The sequence below is a fragment of the Triticum aestivum genome, chromosome 2A, assembly GCF_018294505.1.
Source record: "Triticum aestivum cultivar Chinese Spring chromosome 2A, IWGSC CS RefSeq v2.1, whole genome shotgun sequence".
Taxonomy (NCBI): Eukaryota; Viridiplantae; Streptophyta; class Magnoliopsida; order Poales; family Poaceae; genus Triticum; species Triticum aestivum.
The window spans coordinates 416,146,412-416,154,799 of NC_057797.1; the positions used below are offsets into that span (position 1 = coordinate 416,146,412).

Sequence of the window (8,388 nt, forward strand, 5' to 3'; positions counted from 1 at the left end):
TACACATACAATCACACTACGCGTATGCAGATGTATTCACATGTGTGGCCTCATTTGTCAATGACCGATGGTGCTGGGTGCTATGTATTTGTACACAGAACACCCTTAAAAATATTATTTACAGAAAAATTAAACCGCAGGGACACGTTCACATTTTTTATGTACAGAAAAACTGTACTGCACAAATGTGCGAAATTAACAATAAAAAGCGTCTGCAGTACTCGAACAAACTGCCAATTTATTTAACAGGAGACGGTCAAGCCACTACGCGTCTACGCCATTCATGTCCACATCAATTTTGATAACGAGCATATAAGTACTTGGCGAGGACTCATGTGGAGCATAGTTGTGCTGCGAAAATAATTTACGACACTGCGAAAATTTAACAACAAAAAAGAATCTAGCAGGACTAAAACCAACTACCAACTACTACAGTAGTATTTAACACGAGACGCTCTAGCCACTACGTACAACCCATCAGGGTCCAGATGTCTAATATGGATAATGACCATATATGCAGAAAACCCTATGCGCCGCTCACTGCGTCAAATTGTCGACAGAACGCACACTCATACCCCGCTTCGCTAGCAACGGGCCGGCCCATTATAAGAGAGCTAGCCAGCCGGTTTTGGGAACCTTCTAGAAGGTTACCTGACCTGTTTTCTTCCTTTTTGACCGGTTTTCTTGTGTCTTCTTTGGGCTTTCGTTTTTCTTTTTTCCGTTTTTCCGTTTCTGTTTCTTTTTCTTCTTTCATTTCCTTTTTTTCTGTTTTCTGTCTGTTTTTTCGTTTTTTCGTTTCTTTTGAAAATTGTTCGGAAAGTTTAAATTTTGTTCGTATCGAGACGTTCAAAATTTCCAAAAATATGCGTGTTTTAAAAAATTGTTCATAAATTCAAAAAATGTTCGCATTTTTTGAAAATTATTCGGGCATTTCAAAAAATGTTCTTGTTTTACAAAAATTGTTTGGAATGTATTTGTTAAACTTTTCTACAATTTTTGAAAAATGTTCCTAGTTTTTAAAAATTGTTCACAAATTCCCAAATTTCTTCATCTTTTCATTTTTTTCAGGAGTTTCAAAAAATATTTCAGTTTAATTTATTTATGTAAATTTCTATAAAATCGTGTTTGCAAATTTTGTTTAGGAATTCAAAATATATTCACGTTTCCAAATTTTGTTTTGAAATTTGAGAAAATGTTCTCGTTTCAAAAAAATTGTAACAAGATTTCCAACAAAATGTTCTTATTTTTAAAAGATGTTATGGTTCTTAAAATTTTGTTCACAAATTTGAAAGTGTTTACGTTTCACAGAACATTCCGTTGATTAAAAAAATGCTTCCGAAATTCCTAAATTGATTCGGATCTGCGCAGAATGTTTGGTTTTTTAGGTTTGATGCTACTCTTTATACACTTCACCTGCTAGCTCGGCTGGTAGTAACTCGTCATGTATAGACGTGCGTCATGTGTTCTAATCCCCGCCAGTGGCGGAGGACGAGAAAATTTTAAGGTGGGGCGAATCATAAAGGTTAAAGAATAATTTGATGCAATATCAAAATATCATGTACACACTAACAATACACTCTAATGATTTTAGGCGATTCTAAACTGAATCATTAAATTCAGTGGAATTTTCAGAAGAAAACAAATCTAAATAGAAAAATGGCCTGAAAAAAATATGGACTAGATTGCCAAAGCTATTTTCTAAAAAAGTATCATAAATTTGATAAATTCTTGACACGAAAATGTACTCCCTCCATTTTTAAATATAAGACTTTTTAGAGATTCTTATATGTACTACATATGGAGCAAAATGAGTGAATATACACTCTAAAATATATCTATATACATCCATATGTAGTCCATATAAAAAATCTGTAAAAGACTTATATTTAAGAAAGGAGGGAGTAGAAATTTATACCTCTTCGTGTGTATACGTTTTTCTTTCTGAGTGGGACTCCGTGTGTATATGTGGTATACTGGTGCGTCCGCTGGATCGATTGGGATTGACCTTTTTTTTAGAAATGATTGGGATTGACCTGATCGCTTTGGCAGTTCCGCTTATTTATTTTTTTTGAACATAGAAAGGCGCACAAAGCGCCAACCAATACATTCAGCTCAGTAACATCTTACAGCGTGAATTACATAGCCCTGGAAATTGAAATTAGACAGGAGAGAAACAACAGGGCATATCATGTTTGTATGAGCTGAAGCAAAACAACTAGTGTCAGGTTCTGGTAAACTTCTAAGAACCTGATGAGCCACATTATGAGAAATACCATTGATCTCTCTTGATATGTGATACACCTGTGCTTGGAGATCATTTGTAAAGGAGAAAAATTCAGCTAGAGAAGTTCTGATGGTCCAAGGGGTGGAATCTGCCAATACACTTCTTGCCGCCGCTGCTTTTGCCAAAGAGAGGCAATCAGTAAGAAAAGTAGGCCTGCTCGCAAACCTGTAGGAAGAGCTTTTCGAAGAAGTCTCCATGCGAAAGTTTGAACACGGAGTGCAATCAACTTTTGCTTCCAAACCTGAGTGAGAAGATTTTTAACCTGCAAAGATAGTTGAGAGCGAGTATTCCTGGTAATGCTTTGAATATCCTGCAAGCACAATTTATAAGTGGATTTAGAAGTGCATTTGCCACTCGGAGTGAGGTCCCAACAGAGAATATCTGGGCAGTCATCCTGAATGATGGAGGTTTGAGTAATAGAAGTAGCCATAGGCTCTTGGAAAAAAGAATGAATAAGATTGTTGTTCCAAGTTTTTTGCCCAGGAATCCATAGATCCTTAACCTGAGCAGGATAAATAAAGTCAGGTGGCTGAATGATGAGATGATTATGAATAATGGACCAGGAAGAACACCATGGGGAACTCCAGAGGGCAATATTCCCCTGAGTAATTTGGTAGAAAGAGTGAGATTTTAACTTGGGAAGCATTTTGAGAATGGAAGACCAATAAGCAGATTTTGGAACAGTGAAAGTAGCAGTCCAAATGGAAAAGTTCGGAAAGTATTTGGATTTAAGTACAAGGTACAAATAAGAGTTAGGAGCATCTGCAAGTCTCCAAGCTGAAATAAGAATAAGGCCTTCATTAATGACTTGGAGGTTTCTAATACCTAGCCCTCCTTCATTCTTAGCTGTACAGTTCCGCTTAGGGAACGATGCCTGGCAGCAGGAACTAGTGGGCCTAAACAGTGTGGACCGAAGCTGAGCGACTAGGCCCACTCCTTTTTCTTCTTTTTCCCTTTTCCTAGCGACCTGACTCCACGCATACAGAATCAGCCAACCACTCAGCGTATGCGTACATGTATAAATCTTTCTGCCAAAAATCAAGGTAGGGCGGGCGCCCTGCCTCGCCCTACCGGGAGCTCTGCCTGTGATCCCCGCCACTGCATATATATTTTTAGTCATAGTTAGCGTTCGACGCAGAGAGCGTCACATTGGAGGTCTCTGCTAGAGTTGCTGCTGGCTGCTTCTACTGCCGTAATTAAGATCTGACGTGCGTCTGGTGCTCGTTGAGGATGGACTAAACGTGCCAACTATGAAGTGCACCAGTAAGTGCTTTCATTAAAAGGGCCGACTTTGTCAGCAAAAATTTGGGAGAATACCGAGCCACCAACGATGGCGGGGAACAGAGCGCATGTGCCTGGCCAGGGTGAAGAGTAGATTCTTGGATACTAAGAAAGTTATGGAATCGGGGACACAAAGACTGAAAGTATTTTAAGATCTAGCGTCTTCTTTTTCAGAAATCATTGTTCTTTTTGCAGTGACAGAAATCGTACTATATTATAGTGTACTTAGGAAAAAAAACTCCAAACAACTCCAAACTGCAAAAAAGGATCCCATTCACAAAGATTTGTCTCGCATCAAATCATAATTAAACGTTCGTATATGAGATAATTAACTAATTTGGCACAACCGCCATTATAACTAGTTCTAACTATGTCTCCCTAAAAAAACCTACCATCTCCTTTTTCATCAAAAATAATAATAATAATCTATGTCTTCTTCTTCGTGGCCGCCTCCTCCCCGGCGTGCTGCGCTTTCTTGGCCGCCGCCTCCTCAGCTGCCCGCTGCGTCTCTTTCTTCATGGCCTCCTCCTCGGCACCAAGCCTACCGGGTACTGAAAATACGCGCATGGCGTAATTAGTCACGCTTAGAGGAAAAATACAGTAACAAATTTGGATGGAAAGATCAGATTAAATCCGTAGGTACGTACCAGGTGCTGGTGCTGCTTTGTCGCCGTTTTGTTGGAGGTACCAGATCCCGGCCGCCGCGGCGGACGCGACGGTGCCACCGAGGACGGCCTGGCGGCAGGAGGGCCGCGGCAGCTTCCCAAGGAAGGATCGAAGCGCCGACATTGCTAGCTATCGACGGGTTTTTGAACGAAGCGTTGGTGCTTGCCGCTTGGTCTTGGTCTGCAGGTTGTAGTTGGAGGAAGGAAGGCCGTGCTGCCTGCGTCTTTATATGCCTGCCCGCCTGCCCATCGATCAAGCTTGTTCTCCAAGCAAAAACGATCGATCCAACAGACACGATCCAACTCCCAAGGCACAAACATACCGTCTCCAAGGCCGGTACATCTTGGCCAACAAGTGGGAGCAACTACAATAGAAAACATGCTTGTGGTAGAAAAATAGAAAAAATGGATGTGGACCACCGGATGGGAGACTGATGGCCCAGATTTAGGCGGAGTGATCTGTCCGCATAATTTGCAAAAATGTCCTTCCCTGCAAGCTAATTTGGTCTCGATGGCCTCGTCGTTCAATTCCAAATCGCGTACAGAGCGGCGGCCCCAACGCTGTCGGCGGCGGCGGCCCAGATCCATCCTCAAGCTGGGCGAATTCAGAAAATCTACGATGGCTCCTGGCGATCACGTCGCCGGCGGTGCTGTTTGAGGCAGATCAAATCAGATCTCCTCTGCTACTAAGCTCATCTCGCAGTGTGCTCGTCGCAGGCTCGCAACCTCTCATCTGAATCTCCGGTAGCGGTCGGTTCGTCGCCTCCTCTCTCTCTCTCACGCACCAGGATCAGCTCGTGTCCTCCTCCCCCTCGTCAGCAGCAAGCCGGTGGTGAGCTCCTCGGCTCCTTCCCAACCGCCCCATGCGACGTGGTGCGAACCTACAAATCCTCGATACGGTTGTTCATTTTCCTGGTAAATAGATGTTAACTTTGTTTGCTATTTGTGTTGCATTCCAATTTTACTATATCAAGTAAATTTACGATTTATCTGTATACTTCTATTTTCCTGTACTTTCATGTCAAATCTGCTTGTGTGTGCATGATGCATTTGCTCCTGTTCTTGGTGGTGTCGTACTCTAATTTGGAATTTTGTTTCACTATTAAGTACTCTGCAGAACCAAGTTGGAAGGTTGAGAACGGTTGAATAATCTTAGGGTCTTGAAGTTCACGTATAAGTTCACGGCAATTCACTAAAAAACTCGGTACCTGCAGTTCCATATACAGAATCAGTAGCTTGACAAGCTGGAAAGGAAGTAAACTGATTCTACTAGACAAAAAAAATCAAATTGGTCCATTTATCGGCATATCAAAAATTTGGATTCATGTTCATCGGATCTTTCCAGTAATAGCATGTTCTTATCTATAAGATGAAAACTATGAAGCTCTCTTTAAATCTAGACCAGGTTGTTTGGAAGTTTTCTATATGCATATATGGAACATCACAAGCAATATTGCAATAGGAGGTACCACGAAACAACCACGAAACTTTTTTACTCGTCCAAGCTCTTTTAGACGTGAACAGGCCACCGAGTAACAGTAGTGTTTCCCAGTTCCAGTTATATGTAAAACTAGCTCTCAAAGTATTAAAGATGATGGTATACATCCATTTTAATTGCAAGTACACACCTTCAGAGCAGTGCCAAATAAAAATGTATACATAGCACGCCAGGACCGCAAGTAAGATATGTGTGCCATGCATTTCTTCATAAATAATAATAAACATTATACAATTTTAAATACTGATTAAACAAGGATATATGTAGCTGCTGTGCTATACCACAACAGAAATAAGCACTAATATTTGAGGAACCAAAATATAGCGGACAAAAAGTATTTTAACAGGGAACAATAGGAAGTGTCCTTGTATATGGATTATTTTCCCAAAATGGTGGCATCAAGGGCAAACAATTTGTGCATCGTAATACCCAGGGTCTACAATAGGAAGTATCACAGTATATATTCTGCTTCAAAAACTGTTGTTGTTGGTTGTGTTCTTTATCTTGTCCATGTGCCTAACGTCTGACTTCAAAAGATGATCTCTTTTCTGACTTTTCAATTATCATCTCAGGATCCAGTAATGGAGGGCGGAAGCGTGACATCGCCTTTAGGAGTGCCCATGGTTGCAATGACCACAGCATGTGCGCCAGCACTATCAGGTGAGAACATCGGTCTAAGAAAGTACATTGATGTATCTAACTTTATGTTAATCCCTTGTGATGTTGTTTGCCAAAAAAATGTTTGTAGCTGTGGAATCGATCAACATCGTTCGAAATCAAGATTACAACAATGCTACCTTGTTTGCAGAGATTAATTCACCCATGCTTCTCATTGATGATTTCAGTACTCCAAAAAAGAAAGAATCATTCTCTCAAGAGGTACCTATACTGCTCACAACCTGCAATGCTTGTTGAATGTGCATTGCATCTGGCTAATAGTAGTAGAATTTTAGTTTGCTTCAAAATATATTACTACATGTGACAGAAAATCAGATCTCATAAGTAAATGGCATGTACTCCCGCCGTTCCTAAATATTTGTCTTTCTAGAGATTTCAAATGGAACACCACATACAGATGTATATAGACATATTTTAGGTGTAGATTCACTCATTTTGCTTCGTATGTAGTCACTTGTTAATTTGCTCCGTATGTAGTCACTTGTTAAAATATCTAGAAAGACAAATATTCAGGAATGGAGGGAGTAGTATTTTACAGATCAATATGGTATCACGTTTGTGACACAAGGTTGATGGTATTAAACTTAGAATTTGTGTTGCAGGGTTCTCTGTATAAGCCCCAGTGTAATAGCATGTAATAATCTGCACCTGTAGGGCAGTCATAAAACTCTCTTTAGCTCGATGCCACTTGTTTGTTATTCTCATTTATGCTTTTAACTAATCCTTGAAAATTGCAATATATTGATCGTAGGTCTATGCATGCCCATGCAAGCTTTAACCCAGTGTGAATCTGTAGCCTGCATTCCTATTTTCTCAAGGCGATCCAGATTTACTTTTTCCATGCCCAGTATGTTTGTACCCATGTCCAATAATTGTCCTTTTTAGACGGGTAAAGTCAAATTTATAATTGTAACCTTGGGTCATAATCTCTAACCTTCACCACTATGAAACTTTTATGAGCTGGTTTTTGTGCAAGCAGCTAAGGTCCATTCAATGGTATGAACATGAATGTTTGTCAGTTTTTATGATTATTTTTGAGTTAGAACATATGCGTGTTATACTGACCTCTTTCGAAACAAGAGTTTTGATGTTATTGGTTTATAAGTCAATAGGTATAACAACATAACCTAATCTGTAGTGGAATAACGAAATATGCTGTAACAAATATTTGTACTCTCTCTATTAGACTTATCCCGCTACTACATGCCATTTTTATTTGATTTGAAAACTCCCATGTAGAAGCTGGAATGCCAGCATCGACCTCAAGGGTTATCCTGATTGGTTACATGTGTATTCGGAATTTCATATTAAGTTTGACATCTAGGTTATATATCCTTGGTTGGAGCTGTGAATGAAGTTGGACATAATGAATGTCTCTCTTCTCAAGATATGCTATTTCATATATGTTTCTAACTGACACCTACTTATTTGGTGTTCTTAGCTAGGTAGATTGAACTGATCAAGTGTATAAGAGTTCATGGAGGTTAAAAACTCTCGTATAGAAGCTGGAATGCCAGCGGATGAAGCTCGATCAACAGGAAGCACTAAAACAGGACGCAAAATGATACTCATAGATCTTTTCTGTCATGTACTATCAAGATGCTTGTTGGACGGTGATAGTTTCAGTCATTTACACTTGGGTCTGCTGGCCATGTACTAAAAGTGTTCTATGTATACCTCATGTGTTGTATTCTCATGTACTCAAATACTCAAAATGATGTGGTGATAATTCCAGTCCTTAATTTGCTCATGCACTACTTCTAGTTTGACATGTATATGTAGTTCTGCTTGTTCTGGGATGGCTTAGTTCTCTTATGTGCTAAAAAATGTGATATATATTGATGTTTTCTTAGAAACCAAGATGTCTGACCCTCTTGAAAAAATTAATGATGTCTCAGAGGCTAAAATAGACACTTAAATGTGTATGAGAACTAAGATGAGATGGGCATCAGCACTGTGCATTTATGAAAATGGTTATATTT

General features: G+C 39.7%; 1 long non-coding RNA gene across 1 annotated transcript; it reads left to right on the plus strand.

The window, feature by feature from the left end:
• The first annotated feature begins 4,734 nt into the window (after positions 1-4,734).
• On the plus strand, positions 4,735-8,156 carry LOC123188853 (uncharacterized). The gene is made up of 4 exons (XR_006495252.1): positions 4,735-5,145; positions 6,301-6,388; positions 6,477-6,607; positions 7,848-8,156. It is a non-coding gene; the product is annotated as an uncharacterized lncRNA (long non-coding RNA).
• Positions 8,157-8,388: the final 232 nt, after the last annotated feature.